General features: G+C 41.5%; 1 protein-coding gene and 1 long non-coding RNA gene across 5 annotated transcripts in view; both read left to right on the top strand.

Moving 5' to 3' along the window:
* The window catches only part of NEDD9 (neural precursor cell expressed, developmentally down-regulated 9), a 198,853-nt gene that overhangs the window by 105,297 nt on the left and 69,119 nt on the right, over positions 1-24,437 (top strand). The window lies entirely within an intron of this gene.
* On the top strand, positions 4,489-5,822 carry LOC134810262 (uncharacterized). The gene is made up of 2 exons (XR_010157891.1): positions 4,489-4,686; positions 5,010-5,822. It is a non-coding gene; the product is annotated as an uncharacterized LOC134810262 (long non-coding RNA).

Here is a 24,437-nt window from a genome sequence, read left to right as displayed (position 1 = left end):
TCCCTCTTTCCCATCACATATGCATTATGCTATAATAATGGCCACTATTTGGCTCTGTTTTCCCTTGGAAGCCTGGCACATGTTACTACTGTGCTCTCCTGAGTAAAGAGAGAAGGTGGAACCAATCCTGTTCCCCTCTGGTACTCAGATGCCCTTCTGCAAAAGCATCAGAATCAGGGAACCAGGACCTCCAGAAAGAGCTGGGTTTGAAGTTAAAAAAAATCCTAATGAGGTTTGACTTGGCAGGATTTTAAGCACTGATTTGGGTTCAGGTGGGCCAAAAGCGTGAGTAGCAGCAACAGCAGCACCCTCTGTGTACCCACTCCCTGCAAACCCCTGTTCTAGGCCCTAGGAATTCCATCAGTCCCTACCCTCAAGGAACTTACATTTTAGATAAGGAGAGAAGACTCAGCATGTGTGTGTGCGCGCACACACACGTGCACACACACATGCACGCATGCGCACACACGTGCACATGTGCACACACATGCATGCACACATACATGCACACACACACACAGAGCCAATAATGCAGGCTAGCATAGAATAAATGCCAATTAAGTAGTAGCTAAATAATAATAATTAACTTGCATTTAAAAATCTGTAACACAGGCATTTCTCTTAATCAAGACTCATTTTCTCCCAGGTAATTTCCATTTTAATTGGTATTGGTGGAGGTTTTAATTAGATTTCTTAATCTATCTCTGTTTCTGTTTGCACAACTGAAAGATGTCTCCCACTTCCAAATCTAGCGTATTGTTTGAAATTTTGAATTTATGACATCTCCACAAATTTACTATAGATTGATCCATCAGTATCTAATGATGTCTTCAGATGATTTCTTATGATTAAAACACTTTAAAGTAGTGATTATCTAAAGTAGAATCTAACTTCCCGTTCGGGGAGGTTGAAACATGTGCTTCCTATCTTCGGTTCTCATTTCTTTTAATGTGGGTGCTGCTTTAGCAAAGCCAATAACTACAAGAACATCCTCCCCCAGTTTGAGTAGATGTGTCACCAGAAAAGCAAAAGTCCAATGCTGAGTGATTTGAGTGGTTTGGAAGAATTTCCCAGCTTGCAGCTTATACTGAACGAGCATTAATACAAGTAAACCATTAACTCATCAGTCACACCTGCTCTGTTTGCTCTGTGCTTGTTTCTATCCTAGCACCCTTGACAAAGTGCTGAGCTTGCTGCCTGTGGGCATGTCGGCCTCCTTGCTAGACCATTCACTAGCTGAGAACATGCAGGAGGTCTTAAAAAAATTTTTGTATATATATGTGTGTGTGTGTGTGTGTATTTTAATTGACAAATAAGAAATGCGTATATTTTATGATGTACAGCATGATCTTTTGAATGTGCAATGGCTAAATCAAGCTAATTAACATATGCATTAGCTGACATATATCATTTTTTTAGGGTAAAAATATTTAAAATCCACTCTCTTAGCAATTTTCAAGTATGCAATACTTTACTATTAACTATAGTCACCATGACACACAATAGATTCTCTGAACTTACTCCTCCTAACTGAAATTTTGTATCCCTTTACTAACATTTCCTCAATCCCTGTACCTCCTCTCCCCAACCTTAACCTCTCATAACCACCTTTCTACTCTCTACTTCTATGAGTTCCACTTTTTTATAGCCCACAAGTAAGTGAGATCGTGTTGTATTTGTCTTTCTGTGTCTGGTTTATTCCCCTGAGCAAAATGTCCTCCAGGTTCACCCATGTTGTCACAAATGCCAAGATGGCCTTTTTTGAGGATATATAGTATTCTACTATCTATATGTCCTGCGTTTTCTTTATTCATCTACATTTATTCATTTATCCATTGGACACTTAGGTTGATTCCATAACTTGGCTCTTGTCAATGCTGCTACAATGAATATGGGGGTGCAGAGAGCTCTTTGACACACTGATTTCATTTCTTTAGATTTGTACCTAGAAGTGTGTATATATCTAGACCAGAATGGAATTGCTGGGTCATATGGTAGTCCTATTTTTAATTTTTTGAGGAATTTCCCCACTGTTTTTCATAAGGACTGTACTAGTGTACATTTTCCCCAGCCGTGTGTAAGGGTTCTTTTATTCACATCTTCACCAACACACATCATTGGTTTTTTCATGCTTTATTTTTTGGTAATAGCAATTCTAACAGGTCTGAGGTCATATATTATTGTGATGCAGTAGGTATTATTCAGCTTGGTACAGTGAGTACAGCAGAGAGTACAGTTCCCAACAGAGAGTACAGTGCTCTGTGCCCAGCAGGCCCAGAAGTGGATTAACGAGTTGATTGAATAACTGATTAGTGGGAAATAAGGAAGGCATTAATACTCCCAGAGAGCAAGGATAGACCTAGAGGTGCTTGTGAGAAACCAAGGTTGATCTACAGCATTCACAGCCTGGTGAAAGGGGCCCAGAGTGTGGCACCAGCTGTAGCCCTGTCTGCACTGAGGGCCAGGTGAGTGAGATGTGACTGGGTACCCCTTCCTGGTCCAGGGAAGAATGTGAAGAGTGGGGCCCACATCACCCTTCAGAACATAAGACATGGACACTCCCTGATCACAGGGACAGCCCAGGTCATTTAGCCCTATCTCATACCCCTTTATAACAAAATACTCTATTATTACTTCCGTAAAACTTGGAAATTGAGATATGTGCAAATGAGGGTATGTTCCAAAAAGCTCCTAACAAATACTAACTCCAATTCTCATCTGGTTCTTGGGCTTGACATAGAGAGGGAGAGAGAGTGGAAAAAGGATTTGGTCTCAAAACAACTTTTGGATTTTGCCTGGAAACAGTATCTCGTAGCATGTTCATTGCAGCCTTTGGCTGAATTCTTTCATTAGAAAGAGGAAAAGCACATTTGGATGTTGACGTGACATTCAGGTAGGCAACATTTCTTTGCTCAACTTGGGAAAATGCTAATGAAGAAGAAACCCATCCTATAAAAAGAGGTCAGAGTATGTCAAAGTACCTGTCCACCCCCACAGTCGTTTTCCTTAATCTTGATATCTGAATCACTTGCTGTCGGGTGAACACAGGAATTTTCCAGGGAACAATCTCTTATTGAGTGAGGCTCTACTCACGGTTGCCCTACATGTCATGGGTGTCCATTTCGGCCTTCCATTGTATGAACAATGCCCAGGGTAATTCGGATCTTGATAACATTGACTCACAACCTCAAATAAATGAAGTCATATCAAGCCACTGGCAAGATGGAATCTGCCGGCCGGAAAGGGAGTAGAAGGCTAGACCACAGGCGGAGACTGTGTGGAGGGCAACACAGGTGAACGCACACAGATAGGCGCAGTCCTTGGCCGTTCGCACCTCAGCATCGGTGGCACCGTGTGGCACTTGTCATGATTCAGGTTGCCCTTGCTTTTAGCAAATTCAACCCTTTTGAATGCTTGTTTTTATAGAAACTAAATTAGAGAGGGATTATTCATTTACAAACAAATTGTTCATTTTAACCAAAGTCTTAAGTAACTGACACCTCTGTGTTAGTTATAATTTTTTTAATCTCAACTTGGATACACATTTTCAAGAATGTATCTATTAGGTAAAGTACACTCACATAAGGAAAAGTAGATGGTTAATTGCCTGGCTATTTAATTCCCAATATCATAATCTTGGACACTCCTTTCAATAAACCTTCACCTAGCCAATTCCCAAGAAATCACTTCCTCAAGTGAGTTAAATTGGGCAACGGTTAAGCAATAGGAGTGTCTTTTTTTCAGATGCCAGCACAGAGCCACTTGTCCCTGTTAATCATGAAGACTGGAAAACAAGCAGAGCTATGTGACGGATATATTCACCAGACCCTATCTCTGTGGGAGGTGGTGTTTTGGCACAGACAGGCTGATGATTTCAGGGTCAAGAGGGAAGTGATTAATCAAACTGGGAAGAAGACAGAGGAAAATCCAGCAAACAGTTATGAAGAACATATAAAAACAACAACCACCCAATATCTGTATGGGTAAACAACGCTCCGTTTGCACACTGGAGAATGCAATGAAGTGTGACCAGGATGAAGCCGAAAACAAAGAAATGATGCTTCCAACTGCGGCTCCCAGGCATGGCTTTTCTTTCTGCACCTTGGAGACTCCTCTGCAGCTCCATTCTCATCCCACACCTCCAGGGTCTGTGCACACCAAGGCAGGTGGAAGGGGAGGCAAGGAACTGAGCAATCTGAGGTTAGGTGGGGGAAAGGAAACACACCTTCTACTATTAGTGCAAAACGAGAATTTTCCCAGTTACTGATCTTGAAATAAATTCATCAGATGATAGCGTTCTCCTTCTTCTTTTGCCCCTTCTTTTGCTCACACATCCTACCTTAATTTGAAACATTGCAATGAAAGAGAAATGTAAAAAGCAAATCTAGACCAAGCTGCGCACAAATGTGCATGTAGCCAGAAACCTTAAAAGTAGAAGGTGATCATTTTGTTTTGTTTGAATTTTTTAAAAAGTATAACATCTATCAGGTACTGACTGTGAATACTACATCTTGTACTGAGTCGCCCCTCTCTTCTGTGGAACATTAGAAAGCAAGAGGAACTACCATTTGTGATAGACGAAGACAGATTTGCAGGTGGAGGGAGTGACAAGACCTGATTTGTTTTCTGCACATAATGAGTAATCCTTCAGACACAGAGATCCTCATCTGCAGCACGAGAGAAAAGGTAAACCAAGTCCCCAGGCTCAGCACCCATGGAAAGGAGCAGAGGGAGAGAGTCCTCTGAGTTGGCACACGAGTTCTGCACAGGGCTGTCCTTTGATATGACAGCTCTCTTCTGTGGTGGGGCCACCTAAGAAGTGCTTGGGAAAATACCTTGATAGGAGAACTAGACGGAAACATGCTTTCAGAGAAGGGATGTGTCTTGTTGCTTACTGTGGTTTTTCAATACATGAGCCTAGTTTACATAGCAGGGGCCCAAATGCAGCTCTGTATAATATTGTCATACTTCAGCTATGTGCGTGTTTATCATTTCTTTACCAACAACAGCTGGAGAAAATGGCTGAGATTGGAGAGGAGGGAGCAGAGGTAGAGAGGAAGTCAAAACCTTGGAATGGATGACGTACCACTTCCCCAATGAATGAAGCTGCAGATTCAGCCACATGTAGTTGATGTCGCCATGTCAAGACTGCATTTTTCCTTCCAAACACAGAAGTATGGGGTAAACTTAATGCAGGACTATGAAGATGAAGCCATTGAGGCCCAAGACTTTATCTTGATTACTTCAATTCCTTGGATAGGTTTACTCCCTGCCCACACTGGGCCCTTGTACATGCTTAGACTGAACCTACTGGCCCTTCTCTTGCTGGAAAGTTGCCTTCCAAGAAGTGCAAGAGCTCAGATTGCACCTGCTAACTGTTAAGACCAGACTTGGCCAGGCTACCAGATCTTTCTGCAACAAGGCCAGCTTCACACTGCCTGAGCAGACCTTTCTGTTCTGCCAAAGGCAGCTGAAGCAGGGAAAATGGATCAGCAAAGGGATCTGGGCCAGGCGCAGTGGCTCATTTCTCTAACCTCAGCACTTTGAGAGGCCAAGGTGGGACGATCACTTGAGGCCAGGAGTTCAAGACCAGCCTGGGCAACAAAATGAGACTCCATTTCTACAAAACAATAAGGTTAAAAAAAATTAATCAGGTGTGGTGGCAACTATGGTGCCAACTCTTGAGACGCTAAATCGGGAGGATCACTTGAGCCCAGGAGTTGGAGGCTGGAGTGAGCTATGATAGCACCACTGTATTCCAGCCTGGAAGACAGAGTGAGACCCTGTCTCAAAAAAAGTAAATAAAGGAATCTGAACTCGAAGAATGGGCCAAAAAAGAGTGATACTTGACTGCGATTCCTCTTTGCCTGTGCCGTCACCTGGGATTGGAATTCTCCATTTCCCACCCCCAATTCCCTTCTCCAGTCATCTAACTCCTCTGCTTCCTCCAATACTCAGCTAAGGCATTACCTCCTCCTAGAAGCCTTCCCTGAAATCCTCAAGCAGTTCTCTTTCTTTGACTTCCCTCTTTGGAGCCTCAGCTGTCTCTTTGGGTTTGTCTGTCCTGCTAGACTGAATGTAAATAACTAATGAGGGTATCTGCATGGAAAGAAACAGACCCTTCTAAGTGCTGTGTTAAGTAACTTCACTGAACCAGATGAGAGCATTAGAGCAGCTGCTTTTCTAGGGTTCTGCCAGCTCCTGTATGCGGACGTGAGGCTGCTGGGGATGTTGCTATTAGTGATAAAGTTAAGGGTCCAAGAGGTTCTTTGCTTCACGACTACGTCATTGGAGGCTGATAAGCCATGGCCAAGTGTGTTCAAGGTCTCCAGCTGTCATAAAAGTGTCTGCTTGTTTATTTTAGGTAGATAAGTGTTGCTATTATTCCTGGGATGGTAGGAAAAGCCGGGGGCAAGAAATCACTCTGTGAAGATATATTGAGATCCCTGGAACATTTAAAAAAAAAAAAAGGTTGGGGGGAGGGAGAGAAACCACATGGTCTGCATTTGGTGATACTGTAATTCTAGCTCCCTTTAATTACAGTTAATCACTACTTACTATTTTGTAATCTAAGGTAATGAACACTGTAGCTTTGCTTGCTAATTGAAGTTGACAGAATGCGAGAAAGCGCCCTATGGCAAACCCCTTTCATCAGGAGAGTGTTTTATCTTTGTTTATCAACAAGAGAGTGGATTTTTTGTTTGTTTATTTTAAGGAGTCACACTCTGTTGCCCAGACTGGAGTGCAGTGATGCGATCTCGGCTCACTGCAACCTCTGCCTCCTGGGTTCAAGCAATTCTTCTGCCTCAGCCTCCAGAATAGCTGAGAGATTACAGGCACGCACCACCACGCCTGGCTAATTTTTGTACTTTTAGCAGAGTCAGGGTTTCACCATGTTGGCCAGGCTGGTCTACAACTCCTGACCTCAGGTGATCCACCCGCCTTGGCCTTCCAAAGTTCTGGGATTACAGGCATGAGCCACCGCATCCGCCCAAGAGTGTTTGTTTGTTTGTTTGTTTTTTAATGGTTTACTCTAGGTTTAATTCAGAGGAAGTAAAGAGATTATTCTGCAGAACACCCTTGGGTATTTAACCTGGCACAACCCAATTAATAAGTGATCCATTTTACTATTACAAACTACATTTATCTTTGGAAATAATGACAGACCGAAACAACCCAGAAACTACATATATCTATTTTGTATGAATTAAAAAGGAAAGAAATCACCAGAAAGAAAGAAAAAAGAGTTATTTAATTGAGTGCATGGCCCCATAAGGGCAATTGGAAACCTGTATTTAAGTTTGTATGCAATTTTGTGTATGCATTTTCTGGAAAGAAAAGTCATACTTTATTCAGATACCCAAGGAGATCTGTGATATCCCCTCTGCCAATCTCAACTTAGATATTAGTGTTTAGTGAATGAAATAGTCCATAAACTAGATTGACTATAAATCTGGTAATAATGTTGTAAAATAAAGGTTTTCCACGCTCTACAAAAGAAAACCAAAACAAATAGCATAGCTATAGTTCTCTCAATCCTCATCCCCAAATTCTCTGCAGCTCCCTAAATAGCCTAAGACACCAGAGAAAGTCAGAAATTTATTGTCACAGCAGCTAGAATGACCTGTCACCTAACCAGACAAAGTCCAGAGCAGAACTGAAGGAGCAGAAGTTCTTAGAAGGTTTACCTTGCACTGCCATCACTCACTTCCAGCCCAAAACCTTTAACAGATACTTTGTTTGTAGAGAATGGCTTAACTTCACTGAATTGCAGTTAACCTCAGACGTTTGGGTTTTTTGTTAAATGTTTTAAGATGAGAGGAAAATAGCACTTTTATGTAATAAGAAATTTCAGATGCTTGACCTCTCTAAGTTCACAAATTCCCATTTTAATTTTCATTTTTACTGAAATGTCTTACAGAGAAGTAAAATCCCTCTTCCTAATATCAAGCTGATTTAAATACCTCTGAAACTAGGTTAAAACCTAGGATATGATATAGTTCTCCCATTTGGGCCAGTTGAAATAAATATAAATTTAGCCCTTTTCCCCCAAATATTGGTTGTGTGTGTGTGTGTGTGTGTGTGTGTGTGTGTGATGGAGTTTCGTTCTTGTTGCCCAGGCTGGAGTGCAGTGGCCCAATCTCGGCTCACTGCAACCTCCGCCTCCTGGGTTCAAGTGATTCTCCTGCCTCAGCCTCCCAAGTAGCTGGGATTACAGGTGCCTGCCATCACGCCAGGCTAATTGTTGTATTTTTAGTAGAAACAGGGTTTCACCATGGTGGCCAGGCTGGTCTCAAACTCCTGACCTCAGGTGATCTGCCCGCTTCGGCCTCCCAAAGTGCTGGGATTACAGGCACGAGCCACCACACCCAGCTGGTAAATTCTTTATTATCATTAAAAGCCAACAATTTTGACTCAGTCTTATTCTATATATCTGTTCTTTCATTCTTCTTGTATTTCAATGAATGCTTCTATAAGTATACTGACTTCAGCCAGGAGTGGTGGCTCCCGCCTGTAATCCCAGCACTTTGGGAGGCCAAGACAAGATCACTTGAGCCCAGGAATTTGAGACCAGCCTAGGTAACATGGCGAAACCCCGACTCTATTAAAAAGCAATACAAAAGTCATGCAGTCTCGGTGGCGCATGCCTGTAGTCCCAGCTACTAGGGAGAGTAAGGAGGGAGAATCGCCTGAGCCTGGGAAGTTGAGGCTGCAGCAAGCCGAGATCGCGCCACTGCACTCCAGCCTGGGCGACAGAGTGGGGCCCTGTCTGAAACAAAATAAAAGTATATTATAGATGCCGTTTTTACCTTGACTCACTGACATCCAGTTTCAGAGCCAGCAAAGCTGAGGCCCAACTCTGCTATGGTCTAAATCTGTTGTAGGGTGAAGCCTGAGGGTCAGTTTGGTGCCCTCTTTTACTTTTCTCTACTTAAATTCAATCTATTCTTACGGCATAATACTTAGAAATAAACTTTCTATTATAAGCCTTAGATATAATATTCAAAGGTAATTAGTTTATTGGAGAACTGGAGAAAGGCCATTTTTTAAACAGTTTATTGGAGAACTGGAGAAAGGCCATTTTTCTCCCCCAGACAAGACCCGTATCTCCACAGGCATTGACAATAGCTTCCTAATTTTTTTTTCTGACTAGCTGATTAGTGCTATGTCTAATTAATTGCCCATACCCTTGTTCCCTAGGATTGTTGTTGAAAATATATGCAGCAATCAGCATATGTATTTAGTTGAAAACCAATGTCTCCAACAGCCTTAAAAGCCCAGCTTTCTCTTCTAATATCAAAATATTCTATTTTATTAATAAACCATTTCTTAAGCCATGTAAAATAAAGTCTAAGTACAAATCTTAAGGCATTATGAAAAGATACTTGGGAACTACATCCCTGCAGCCAAGGAAGTGGTGGTTTTTTTTTTTTTTTCAAAGACATCTGACCTTATCAAAGCTTCAGACCAAGAATTCAGTTCATCAGTTCATCTGCTATCTAATAAGCACAAGAGCCATTTGTCCTTCACGTGATAAGGTCATGGTACATTACAAGCCACTTGCAGGTTTCGTTTTCTTGAAAGGACACATTTGCAGGGAGCACTGCCAGAGAGAAACGACTGACTGAAATCAAATAGTCGACATCAAGGGATACCTATTTCAGAAAAAGCGATTGAAGGCAGCAGCCAGAAATGCTGAGATTTTCATATGAGGGATGTTTGTAATCATAAGCCAGCAGGTAATTCCAGCATGTGCAGATTCTCTTTGACATGGTGCTATAAAAACTCTTGGGCTAAAAGCAAAATCTCTACCTGACAGAAGCAATCCTCACTCCCATCTACTGATACTTTGCTCCTGATTCACAGCAATAAATGGTCCTTAAAGTGAATGAGAGGAGGGTAATTCATTCCCTACACACACACCAAGATGAGCCCAGTCTTCTTGCATTAACTTCTTGCTGAATGCAATTGATCCGGACCATTGGCTGGTTTTCCAGAGACTTCAAATAGCCTGACTTGGCTTGTTCAGCCAGTAGGGTTGAGATCAGAGACCCCTACATCAAGGTCACTGAAGGTACCATTGGAAACTACAACTATCCTGGCTTAGACTTAGACCACTGGTTACAACTTCCCATTCCTAGGTGACAAATATAAACCCATACAGTAGTTGAAGACTAAGGACCAATAAAAAGCAGAAAAGTTTTTTTAAATAATAATAAATACACCTGGCTAAAAATTTCAGTGGCCAGAGAGAATAAATTTAGCATCTTAGCTTTCGTTGCTAAAATAGGATCTGCTTCCAGGCTCACTCTTGTAAGGGAATTGTGTATATAATGGCTTCTTTTTCCAGAGTTTGGGGCAGGGTTTCTCAGCATCAGCACTATTAACACTTGGGGACAAATAATTATTTGTTGTGGAGTTGCCCTGTGCATTGTAATACGTTTGGCAGCATCCCCAGATGCTACTAGATGCCAATAGCACTATGTCTCCCCCTCCCCCCGAATCCACCCAAGTTTGACAATCCAAAATGTCTCCAGATATGGAAAAATGTTCCCTGGAGTAAGTGAGGGGGGAGGGGTGCAAAATCACCCACAGGTGAGAACCACTGCTTTAGGGCATTATTTGTTTATTAATTGTATAAATGTATGGGGTCCAAGAGCAAATTTGTTACATGCATAGATTGCATTGAGGACAAGTCAGGGCTTTAGCCTATCCATCACTTGAATAATATACATTGTACCCATTAAGTAATTTCTCTTGGTCCCCTCCCTTCCCACCCCCTCTCCCTTCCAAGTCTCCATTGTCAATCATTCTACTTTCTATGTCCATGCATACATGGTTTTTTTAGCTCCCACTTATGAGTGAGAACATGCGGTATTTGACTCTCTGTGTCTGGCTTGTTTCACTTAAGATAATGGCCTCAGTTCCATCCATTTTGCTGCAAAAGACATGATTTTATTCTTTTTTATGGCTGAAGAGTATTCCATTGCATTTATATACCACATTTTCTTTATCTAATCCTCCATTGATAGACACTTAAGTTTATCACATATCCTTCTTATTGTGAATAGTGCTGTGATAAACATGTAAATACGGTTATCTTTAGGGCATTATTTAATAAACACATTTCATCTGTACCAATGACACCTCTCCCCTGATTCCTTGCTCTCCAAAAGTACTTCCTTCCAAAAGAATTGCCTCCAAAAGAATTGCCTTTTCTTCTGTAAAAAGGTGACCAGTCTTAGTTTGAACAATTTTTCTGCCAATATTACTAGTCATAAGGACAATACATTAATTGATCCAATTGTTCTTTCAGGATAGAGAAAAGTGCTTCCATCCATACATGCTGGAAAACTTTAAGCATAGATTTATTGAAAGAACAAAATAAGTTAAAGTCCAGAAAATACTGTAGCAATATTCAAGTCATCGAGAAAACCAGAAAAAAATGAAAATTTAAAACTCATCTGAAATCTTCACCTGAAACCACACAGAAATAACCATTGCTGATATTTGGTGAGCGTTTTTCCACTTATCTCTCCTTGTCCATATAACAGATATAAAGCCTGGTAGACACAAAGAAGTTCTTCTATGAAATAACCCAGGATTCATTATCCTGTAGTTTCATATTGACATTTAGAATAATGAGAGGATACTCATGCAATTTTAAACTTGAAGTATTTGATTTAATTTTCCTTGAATTAACAGATTAAAAAATCTGAAAACTGAAGAATCTGATGAACTTTGGACATTTCTTCACTGCTAGAGATATTAGTTCTTAAAAGGTCCCTATAATTTAAGAAAATGTGCAAAACCTATAGAGCTGGCTGGGAGCAGTGGCTTACGCCTGTAACCCCAGCACTTTGGGAAGCCAAGGCTAGAGGATCACTTGAGCCTAGCAGTTTGAGACCAGCCTGGGCAATACAGTAAGACCCCCATCTCTTAAAAAAGAAACAAAAAAAAAAAAAACAGAAAAACTTAAAAGAGCTGAAGTTATTGTTATTTTTAAACTGTGCTTTTCACTGTTGACTCCTTGATAGGAAAGATGAGGAAGTCAGTTAACATATTTTTTTCAACCTCTTTTCTTCTCTTACCAGTATGATTAGTTATATTAAAATACTTACTTGTGACCTTTAAATTCTTTTTTTCAGCCTTACTCCCCAAATTGTTTGGTCTCAGTTCTGTTTTAAACGAATCCACAGCCTCTCAGTTTCTGAGTTCTTTGATTCATTTTTTATTTGGCTGGATTGGTTTTCAAGACACACTTTTTATTTGCAAAAAGAACCCATGGATGCTGTGTTCCTTGAGGTTTGATTCGTTCCTAAATATCTGCCTCCTGCTTTCTTACTCAAGGAACAACTGGGCTAGAGATTGAATTCTTGGTGGCCCCTTCTCTTGCTCAATCTTTATAGACACCACTCCACTATCCCTGGTGGTTCCCCCAGCAATGACCTATGAGCGCGGGATGCTGGGGCGTGTGGTTCCTCACAGAGCCCTGATTCTTCCTCTGGGGGCGCCATCTCACTCAGACTGCAGCCTGGGCATGCTCCTGTCACCTCGAGGAGGTGATGGAAGTCCAGCTTTTGTTGGGCCCCCTCTCGCCACTGCCCAGCCCCTGGGCTCAATCTGCATTTCCAGTGGGGAGGTAGCCGGTTGCAAAGCCCCTTCCCCATCTACAAGAATGGCAGCAGAGGCTGACCCTCCTTCCTTGCCCCAGACCTGCCTTCCACATCCGGGGAACTCTGATGGTTGCCGTTTCCCTTCTTCCATGAAGGAGGCTCTACCACTGTCCCTATTTTAAAGATGAGGACACTGAGACATAGAGGAATTAAGGAATATGCCTGTGTTCAGATAGCTAATAAGCTCAAGTCTAGACTTGAACCTAAGAAGACTAAGAGATGCTCTGATATCTACATGGATTATTGTGAGATAAATGGTCTCTGTCTTGACTAAGGTTTGCAAGGATGTAGGCTTACAGAAGCATACATTAAAATTTGGGTTAGGACTAAGAACAAACTTCCTTTCTTGAGGGCAACAGGGCTCAGTCTACCAAAAGAGGTTATAAGTACCCTGTGTAAATGTCCCAGACAAAAATGGCACCTATGCACATGTGACCTCATGGCACCTATCCACGTGTGACACCCTTCCAGCCAACCAAACAATGACCTCATGATGTCAAAGGCCAGGAATGTGAATTGGGAAGGCGAAAATAACAGCTTGCTTTCACTTTCCAAGCACAAGCCAGCCAGCCCAAGACGTTTCTCTCTGCCATGTGCTCCCTGCAGTTCAAGAGGGCCATCCATGCGCCAGACAGATTAAACACTAAAGGAATTCTAGACGATCACTCCTGGGAGGGTTTTTTTCCACTACTTTCTAATCCAATGAAGCCTGGGCTGGCAAAGGCAGTTGAATTGAGAGTGGCTAAATATGCAGAGTCCTTGGAGGTTAGAATACAGTCTGTCTACCAAGAGAAGGCATTTTGCCTTCAGTCTGTCTGGATTTCTAATATCTACTGCAGACTATTAATCATGAAGGCCAGACTCTTGAACCTCTTTGAGTTGTTTCACATTTAATCAGAATCCTCCCCCTTACACACACAAAAAAGCTACAAAATCCTGCCTGGTTATCTGATTTAAATGAATTTTAACATTCAAACAATGGTTTATCTGGAACATATCCCCTGCATCGAACATATATTTAATAGCTTTGAAATAAAGTCAAACAAAACCAAAAATGCAATTACTATGCATGTCATGAAATCATCAGAATTAAAAATTAGCCAAGGTCATATTGTTCATTTCCTTTAGATTTCCTGTTAAAACACGGTTACCCCAGATTTTCACCATCAGGAAATGGGAAAAAAATTGAATAACTCATTTTCTATAAGACAATTTCCATCAAATTGTATTGGGTGAGAATTTGGCCCAGAATTTACACTTTAATGTATGATTTTGCATTTTAAATGTCATCTGATTTTATTTGTGATTTTCACATTAAGCAGATGTCATAATTTACCTGAATTCCATGAATAGCTCTGTTCATCCACATACCCATTTTCCATGTATTTAACTGAGCTTTAACTTATTTTATTCTTTTAATGAATGTATACTGTGTTTAACTCAGACTTTTCTATTTTAGCTTTCTGAGATGTGAGGATGGAAATGCTTTTCTCTAAGAACCCTATTCTGGGATAGGGAAGCCAAATTGGAAATGTGGAGCCACACTGATATACAGCTTCCAGAATAGTCATGTTTCCCCGTTCCAACCACACATAAATTCCTAAACTTGCTTCACACAGAGAATCTGGGAAGTGAACAAAGCCTATGTTTTCCCTCTTCTACTCTCCAAAGTGTGGGTTGTGTGTTGGCACCTTAGGACAGGAAGGGAATTTAGACCGCATGCTCTTGATTGCACAGTCTGGGAGGGTATGGGGTGGTAAGGAGAGCAAATGTTCAGCTAGGCCAGTAGAATGTTGCCACCAATCTGTCACTAACGCAGCTGCCAAAATTTTCACATTGCCGAGAAAGTAAGTCTTTAAAGCAAAGGCTCTTTGTGCCTTCTTTTTGGAAGTTTCTTGCTAATTTCCTCCTCTGCTTCCCTGGCGATCTGAGAGCTAGAGCTTTTGTACCATCAACTCTCAGCAAATAGAAGCTGGGCCAGCAGGCTGCAAAGCAAAGGGTCTCATTAAACCACAGCCCTTTGCAAGTCAGGTCCGGGCACATGTTTGGCACCAATTTTCTACACTGGGGCATATTCCAAAATACATAAGGCTCTCAATTTTTCTGTTTCTTTAAAAGAAATTCTCCAAAGTCAGATAAAGTTAAGGAATTTGAAAGGTGTTTAAGGTGGAGGTTTCCACTAGGAATAATTATTCCAAGGAGCTGAGTTCCAAATTTGACATCCTCAGGGTAAGATGAGAATCTAACACATCATAGCAATAATGACTGTCTGGTGGTCTGCAAGCTTCACCGCTGGGCTGAAGTGCTCTTTCACTGCACACAGACTTTAGTTGTTTGGGAATTTTAGCAGAGCAAAAACAAGGGGAAGAGAGAAAATAAGGTAAAAACAAGGTTCACGTTGTCACAACAGCCATATATTCTGGATTTTCCATGATCCACATCCATATAATCTCTCTGATTGTTCCCATAAAAGTAGTCATACTCACCAGAATTAGAAAAGTTAAAAGCATAAACTTGGTATAGTTTATAACAGGTAAGACAGAACTCTATTGTTCTTTGAGAGCAATGATTGTGCCATATTTATCTTCGTGTTTCTAATGACTTACTTGCACATGACAAAGAGCTCAATTTATGTTGAATGAATGAATTGAAACATAAATATGCTAGTGAAAATCAACAGAAATATGGGAGGATAGTTATTGTATTAAGCATTATTGTTTTACCTCTATGACTGATTTTAACATACACTAAGAATGCAAAGACATAGGTTCTAATTGTGGTTCTGCAGAATACCAGGGAGAAAGTTACTTATCCTCCAAAGACTCAGTTTTGCCATATAGAAAATGGAGTTAATAACTTCCCTGACTTAGCTTATGTTATGGAGTTGTTATGTAAACCACCTGAGACACTGAATGTGAAAACGCTTGATAATCTGAAAAGATGCGTACCAACGTACATTTTCATCATTATCGTTATTATTACCAATCATCACGGCTCTTGTACTCAGGGATGCTCAGTCCTCTCAAATCTTGCAAAAAGAAAACTGCTGGGAGCCACAAAACATCTTGTGCCACATGTGAGCTTACTTTCCAAAATGGCTTCATTTTTATAGTCATTAAAACACAACTCAAAACCTGTCATTCTTTGTCCCTAGTGAGCCAACCAGGACATGATCAAATGTGGAGAATTATGGAGCATGAATCCCAGGAAGAATTCTTTTACAACACACACACACACACACACACACACACACACACACACACACACACAGGCTCACACACATGCTCACACATACATGCTCACACACAATATCACACATCCTTTCAGCACTGAGAATGGTTAATAGTAGGTGTGAAGACTCACCCACAGAAAACTGAGAAATAGTGTGTGACTATTTCTGTGACTAACACACTTTTTATATCATCTTCCTCTTCAATACCATCCTTACCCCAGATGTCCAGGATCTTCAAGTTACTTAGGACCCAGCATACATGTTGCTAAACTTCTACCACTTCTGTAAGTCATTTAATTCAAGCCCATTCACTCAATGCCCAGAACTGGAGTGACAACGGGTGGGATGAGAAGTCATCACCTTCTTCATCACCATCTTTGTGATCTTCATCATTTCATGAACACTTACTCTGTAGCTTTACATTCATCATCTCTGTCTATTGTGACAACATCTTATGAAATATATACTATTAACCCCATTTTGCAGATGGGCAAGTCAAGACTCAGAATGATTAATTTTCCCAAAGGCACACACCCTAATGTGACAGACTCTGGATTTGAAACCAATTCCACCTGATTCTAAAGACCATGTTTTTAACCACCTCACTGTAATGCTGAGCGTTCTTAATCACAGGAAATCTTTGGTGTGCTAGGACAGAGGTTTGCAAGGCCTTCCGGGAGCTTCTCAATGTACATTCTCTACTCTGTTTATTTTTGTCTATATACCAACATATATTTTTGAACCCTTTTTTATATATGGCCAATGATGCTAGGCCTGGAAGAATATTAAAAACAATTATTTCTATAATGTAAGTGACTACCAGTTATTTAATTTCCTTTTTTTGGGTTATTTGTATTTTAAAAGAAAGGCTATATGCTATAAGCCAAGTGAATGAATCCCTAATGGTACGATTTCTGACACTGAGTCTAGCAGATGGAGAAGGATCTTTGTTTCTGTCGTGGGGTGTGTGTCTGTGTGTGTGTGCGTGTGTGTGTGTGTGTGTTAAGGGCGCAGTCAAGCACTGCACTACTCGTACCATACCATGCAGACAACCATCTAATCTGATCTCTCAAAAGGTTTGACAGTATTGGCATCATTCTCAATATCCTCATCCTACACGTTAAAATTGCTAATTAATATTAGTATTTGGTTGCTTTATCTTAAAACAATACCTATCTCTGTTAATAGGAAAATTAGAAATTATATCTATTGTTCCTAAAGATACAATTTGTTTCTCTAACTCCAAGGGAAGTGAATGAATATGTTTCAGACCATACATGTCTGTGTATTATTTGTTTTTGTAAGGTGGTTTTTTCTTTTGCTTCAAATTGAGAGCATACAAACAAAATTCCACTGTATAAGCAGTCAATTTTGCTAATAATAACACATGCCTAGAGCACTCAGATTAAATTATTACACATACTAATAAAATTATTCACAGTAGTACTCCTTGGTAATGCTGGTATTAGGGAACAGGATAGAACCCATCTTCAAAGTCAACCCTATTACTTCAAGCCTTTGCAGGGTCCTGCTGTTTCCAAGGATACAATCCAATGCTTAATTTACAGGAATCCGAAATCATTTGCTGTGTTAAAAACTTGAGATTAGCCATTGCTGCCCCCTTCCAGGTTGGCCTTTGGAAGCGAAAGGTCTTTGAGCTTAAGTAAACTGGAGAATATTTCTGAGTAAGCAGGCTCCAGGTGGAGGGTACACTCCAAGATACCTTCACTTGCCAAAACAACACTCCCTGCAAGGTTATCAGCGAAAAGGCAGTAGAAAGAGCCCTCCTGCTGCCAGAAGGTCTTGTTTTGCTAGGCTTCTCAGCCTGCCTGCAGCCACTGGGTGAGGAGAGGAAAGGACACCTCACCTGGCAGAGCAGCACAAAGGTCAGGCATGTTTCCCTCCTGACCTGGAAGCTGGGTCCTGCTCCTTCACATGAACTGTCCAGGGCTTGGTCATATACCCGGGTCCCCCTCAGTCCTGCCCAGAGTGACTCCACTGGTCTCCCCAGAAAACACCAACAGCAGAGAGAAATGAAGTGTGTCTGTTTTCTGGTTTCATATTGCAGCTCCTCTTGCTCTTCTTAGGACAGAAATAACATCTGCAATGCCAGAGACCTGTGAAGTAATAAACAACCTTTCCCCCAGCTCTTGACAAGCATTACCTTGCTTTGAGGTGCAATCAGTTCTGACAAGTTTATGGCTTTGTGTCCTTCAACCCAATGGACATTACCCTCTGGGGGAGTTTAATGACCCCTCTCAGCTTCACACTCACTTGAAGGAAAGAGCTAGAAGTCAGTAATGATGTGTTATGACTTGCATGGCTTCAGGTAGTTCAGAACCTGCAACCTGTAGTTCAGATTACAGGAGAAGAACTCAGACGATAAATTGGCTTCCAAAGAAGGCCAAATAGAAAAAAAAAAAAGGCTTCTTCAGACCAATAGCTGAGTGACCTGAAATTTAAATGCAAAAAATGCATTAAAACCCACAAAACCACTTCCTTTAAAATTCTTGATACCAAACATGTTACAGCATTAAGTGAACCTTAATCTAAGCAAAATTCAGAGAAGAGCATTCACACCTTTGATAGAAGAGCCAGCCAGCCAGGGTGCTGGGGCTCAGCTCTTGAGAAAAATGCCGATGTAAAAGCCTTGGTGGCCTGGTTCAGCCCCTGAGCCTCCCTGGTAAGCACACGGCAGGCTCAGAACATCCATAACTGAATGCTCTGAGCCCTGTAAAAATGCAGTTACAATGGGAAATCAACTGTTAAGTATGCTATGGGATGCTGTGATAAAATTTGAGTTTCTCTACCTTCTGTTTGCACTTTGGTTCGTTTAGAAAAGAGTCCATAATTGTGTGCTTCAAGAGTGCAATTCCATGGCTGTAACAGAATAGAGTCCTCTTTCTTCTGGCCTTTGCCTCTTTGGGGATATTCCAACTCTGTGGAAGGTGATCATTTGCGATTATGATCAGTTATTTATATTTGACAGTAAATGAAAACTTCAGAGTCAGTTTCAAAAAACAAGAGATGGACATAAGGACATGTGCTTATGAGTAGGGGACAAATAACTAGAGACAAGAAATAAAAAGAGACAAGATATGAGACAAGATAACCTTTGATGCCGCACTACATACACACACACACACACACACACACATACACACACACACACAGAATCTACATTGTTTCTGTCATTCTGCGGGGCTGCTGGAAGGCAGAAATGAGAAGCCTCAGCCCTCATCTTGTTTAGAGTTTTGCCTGGGCCAGGCTCTTCTGCTGCATTCGAATTCAACTTTGCAAATCTCAGTGTTTCCAGGTTGACCTCGGGAGAAAGGGGACCCCAGAAAAAATTAGAACAAAAAGGAACAAGTAAGGAGCAGTGTCTAGAACGGGAACACTGACAAAAAGAAGCAAAGTCAGAACAAATGGTCTATTTGGGGGGCTGTTAGACAGACCTGGACTAGGCTAATTCCAGGGTTGCCTCCATGTACTCATGGGCCCTCAGAAGGCACTCTTCCCTCTCTTCCCTCTCCAGATCCTAGTCTTCCCATTAGATCAATGAGGATGGAGGACTACACCAGGGACACCCAACTAGGGGCAATTTTGCCTCCCAGGGGTTATTTGCCAATGTGTAGAGATATTTTTGGCTGTCAAAACTGAAGGAGGTGGGTGCTACTGGCATCTAATGTGTACAGGCCATGGCTGTTGTGAAACATCCTGAAATGCACAGGATACTCTCCAACAGCAAAGAATTATCCAGCCCAGAATGTCAATCATGCCAAAGTTGAGGAACCCTGGCTCCACCATTTGAAGGATCTGATGCAGGTGATCGATGGTCCCCCAGGAGAGTATCGGTCTGGGACCAAGAGTCCAATGGCCATACTTTACATTTTTCCAGGGCCTGAGGGCCAAAGTGACCTACGATCCTTATAAATGTTACCCTGTTTTCTGGCATTCATGAGCATTGGAGGTTGAAAAATGATTCTCTAAGAGAGGCTTGGCCTGCACTCAAGTTGAAAGGTGAGTGAGAGTGGGTCAGCCTACAAATATGCCATCCACATGGGGCTGCTCTGAGTTTGCACAAAGGACAGAATGTCAGCTAAATCAATTCACATCTGTTGATACAAACAGCCTACTGCAAAGGCTCTATTGAATCCAGGGTTTGTAATAAGTATATCAGAATTCGACCGGGCAGGGTGGCTCACACCTGTAATCCCAGCACTTTGGGAGGTCAAAGCAGGAGAATCGCTTGAGGCCAGGAGTTTGAGACCAACCTGGGCAACATGGCGAAACCCTGTCTCTACAAAAACAAATATAAGAATTAGCCAAGCATGGTGGCACGCACCTGTAGTCCCAGCTATTCAGGAGGCTGAGGTGGGAGGATCACTTGAGCCGGAAGGTCCACACTCTAGCCTGGGTGACAGAGTGAGACCTGTCTCAAAAAAATAAATAAATAAAAATTAAATACTAATAAATACTGTGAAAGAGATACCACCTACGCTTCTTGGTAATGGTTTGGTGAATACAGCCAACAAGAGCAGAGGCGCCTCTGTGGTGTTAGAGTGGGCTGGAGCATTTCCACAAGTTTGCCAAATATTACAGAAATATCCTGCCCTCCTGCTGCACGTACACCTGGCAGGAGAGGAACCAACGGGAGAAGGTCTCGCCGGGAAGATTCCAGCCAGATGGGGGCCCTGCCTTGGCAGGTGCTTGGCATGGGAAAGGTGGTTCTGAAGCACCAAGGCAGGTGGCTTGTGAATCTGCCTACATTCCCCTAACTCTCTGAGGCTTGAAATATCCCCTCAGGGCTCCAGAGAGTTGCTGTTGTTCAGTTATGATACCCCATGCCCTACTAGCCTCTAGCAAAAACCATACATAGTGACTTGGGAAATTCTTTTCACTTTGCTGGGCCAAGACCCAGATGCTCTGTGGGCATGCTGATGGGGGCCTAGTGGTGTTACTCCTGTATTCCTCCGTAGCAAAAAAATAGTGTTAGGAGAGATACAGGGAGATCAGGAGAATACAGCGTCCCTTCAACTTCTGCCCAAATTTCTGCAGTAGCCTCCTAACCAGTTTCCTTATAGCTCTCTGGTTCCCTTCCAATCTCTCCCCTCCTATGCAGCCAGAGGGATTCCTTCACACTGAAAGCTAATTTGTTACACTCCTGCTTAAATACATAAAATGATTCCATAGTGCTCAGGGATTAAGAGAAAAATCCTTAACAGATCTCAAAAGGCCTCGCGTGGCTCCAGCGGCTATGTGGATCCAGGCAAGGCCTTCTGGGATCTGTTAAGGAATTTTCTGCCTCTCAAGCCTAACATCCCACCATGCGCCAAGCTTGCTTTCATTTCCTTGGATGCCCCAAGCTTCCTTCTGCCACAGGGCCTTCGCACATGCTGTTTCAGCTGCCTTAGTTCTTCTCCTCCCAGGCCCTCACCACCTCTTGTCACCAGACTAATTCTATTCTCCTCAGTCCTTACCTCTCTCACAAGGCCCTGGCCAACCTCCCTCACCAGATCATGCCTCATACACCACCTATCATGGCAACGCGAATTTCTTTTACGTAGTTCTTTACAAAATTGCAGTTTTACATTAATTTATGCATTGGAATTCAATAAATATCTACTGAATAAACAAATGAATGAATGAATCACCCCCTTCTGGGGTGGAACAGAGAATCCCTCCGACCACACATTCTTACTTCCATCTCTTTGGTGGTTCTGTCCTCTCAGCATGGTTAGCTGTTGATTTGTATCTCTGCCCATAAGATTCTTCCTTTCTGGCCAATCCCATTCATCCACTCATTTCTCCATGAACCCTTCTCTCATCTCCTACTCCTCACAGAACTTATTTGTCTCACTCTATGAATCCTGTTGCATTTTCTCTATTTTTCCACACTTTGCCTTGAATAGCATCAGCTGTAGACATGCTAGTCTTCCCTTTGGGGCTCTGAACTCCTTGAGAAAAGAGACTCAACCCAACATATTGTTCTGCAAAGCAGCATGTACTTAATAAGTATTTATTGAACTGAAATACCACTTGTGAAAGCTCAGGTGATAGGAATAATCGCAGGTGGCAACTTTAAGATCACACCAAAACACCAATGCCACTTTCATTCCACCCACTCCGACTTCTAAGAGAGGATGTAGAATGTAGCTGGGAAGAGGGTCTCTCTCCATGGGGAGAGAGCAGCTAGAAATGCTGTGAGAGTTTTCTAATTAGCAGTAAGTTACCACCACCTTTGGGGCCCAGTGGGATTTCTCCTCTTGCTCCAGATGGCTGTCATGGCAGTAACTATTTCTCTGCATGTAAGATGGTCAGATTTAGCAAATAAAAATACAGGGTTTTAGGTACAGTTTACACTGCTTGGGTGACAGGTGCAGCAAAATCTCAGAAATCACCACCAAAGAATGTATTTATGTAACCAAAAACTACCTGTTCCCCAAACATTATTGAAATAAAAGTTTAAAAATAGAAATATTTAATTTTAAAAAATACAGGGCTCCCAGTTATATTTAAGCTTCAGCTTCAGAAAAACAGCCAGGCTTGGTGGCTCACACCTGTAATCCCAGGAGGCTGAGGTGGGCAGATCATGAGGCTGGGAGTTCAAGACCAGCCTGGCCAATATGGCGAAACCCCATCTCTACTAAAAATACAAAAATTAGCCGGGCATGGTGGCACACACCTGTAATCCCAGCTACTCAGGAGTTTGAGGCAGAAGAATTGCTTGAGCCCAGGAGGCAGAGATTGCAGTGAGCTGAGATCATGCCACTGTACTCCAGCCTGGGTGACAGAGCGAGACTCCATCTCAGAAAAAAAAAAGAAAGAAAAGTTTCAGATAAACAACAAATACATTTTTGCACAAATATAACCCAAATATTTCATGGCATGTACTTCTACTAAAAAGTTGTTCATAGTTTATCTGAAATTCAAATGTAATTGGCCATCGTGTATTTTATCTGTAATTTCATGCTTTTAGCATAAGCTTGAAGATGCCATAATATTAATTGGTGGCTCCAAATGAAAATTCATTTAAAAAAAAATACCAGTACAAAATGACCAGACGTGTGCAACTCCTTCTCACTGTATCCTTGTTTGTCTGCCTGTCTATAATATCACTGCCTGAGTCATTATTGTCTTAGAGGGTGGGTGCTGGATCTATTTTATTCTTTTTATAGAATCCTGATGTTGCATTCACATATGCACTTAAAGCATATTTGTCTTGCTGCCTGTGATGTCCAGAAGAAGGAATGGACTTTGGTAATAGTTTTTATAATGTTCCCACAGAAGATTTAAATTCCAAAATGATACCATAGTTTCCCACACTTAAAATTTTACATTTCAAAAAACACCATAAAATTTAAACGTGGAAACTAGTTTTGAACATTTGAAATAAGTTAACATAAAAGTTCAGGTTTTCATTCCCATGTGGTGTGAGTTTGTCCTGGGGCACGGGGTTGTGCAGGGAAAGAAAAGGCAAATATTCTCCAGCAATTTTCCTGGAGATGTGTGACTTTTCAAGCAAGAGGAAATAAAAGTGAAGAATGAGACATATCCCCGATCAAATTTTACCTTCAGAAATATTAACTGCTACAGTACACTTACTCCCCGCAACCTCAATGGAGGAGGCCAGATTCCTACAAGCGGGGAGGCCTTGTCTGATTTCATTATATCTTTTCCTCCTTTGCAATCCTGCAAAGTGATACTTTCTCTTTTTTATCAACATGGGTTGTAAGTTCAACGACTGCGCACATTCATGAAAGTGCCAAAGAGATGGGAACCTGTTAGGACTAAAATCCAAGCGTTTTCTTTTGACTGTACCCTGATCCTTGTCTAGATGTTCTTAAAAAACTATGACCTGACTTTTTTATGACTCAGATGTTTGTAAGACCCCTAGATCATTAAGACATATTTAAACATTCTCGTGCCCCTACTCCTCTCCCACAAGATAATGTTTTGTTCTTAGGCAACTGCCAGGAAAGCATTAAAAACATCTAGCACAAGCCCAATTTTCCCAAAAGAATGATTTCTTGTTTGAAGTTTAGGAGAAAAAAAAAATACATTCCTATCACTTCCATTTCTCTGTGTCTAATTTTTATTCATTTATTTTTAGAATATGTAAAGTATGTATTTTCTTAGAATAGTTAGGCCCTGGGGCATACAACCAATTTACTCACAAACAAACCCTATATTTAAGAGACAGAGTTGTTGTTTTTTTTCTGGGAAAATGAAACTGCAGGCTAGGAATTCATTTCTGTCCTCTATTTGTCATTTTCAACTTTGATTAGGATAATAATGCTTTGCTTGTGCAGAAGGCTCTATATAACTAAATAGTGTAAGTGACATGGACCTAAGGTGTCTATTTCCTACCAGCTCCTTTCTGCTCTCTACAGGGTTTCTTTGACCATGGAGGGGGGTGCTTCCAGGAGGCATGGGAGGTAGCTGTGGGCTGTGTTAATTTGTTTAAAGGATGGAGAGCCATAGAGAATTCTATTAACATAGATCTTGCTGAAGCATTCAAAATAAGC

Source organism: Pan troglodytes, chromosome 5 (assembly GCF_028858775.2).
Source record: "Pan troglodytes isolate AG18354 chromosome 5, NHGRI_mPanTro3-v2.0_pri, whole genome shotgun sequence".
Taxonomy (NCBI): Eukaryota; Metazoa; Chordata; class Mammalia; order Primates; family Hominidae; genus Pan; species Pan troglodytes.
Note: the sequence above shows the minus strand (reverse complement) of the source record. Positions and strands in the feature narration are given on the sequence as shown.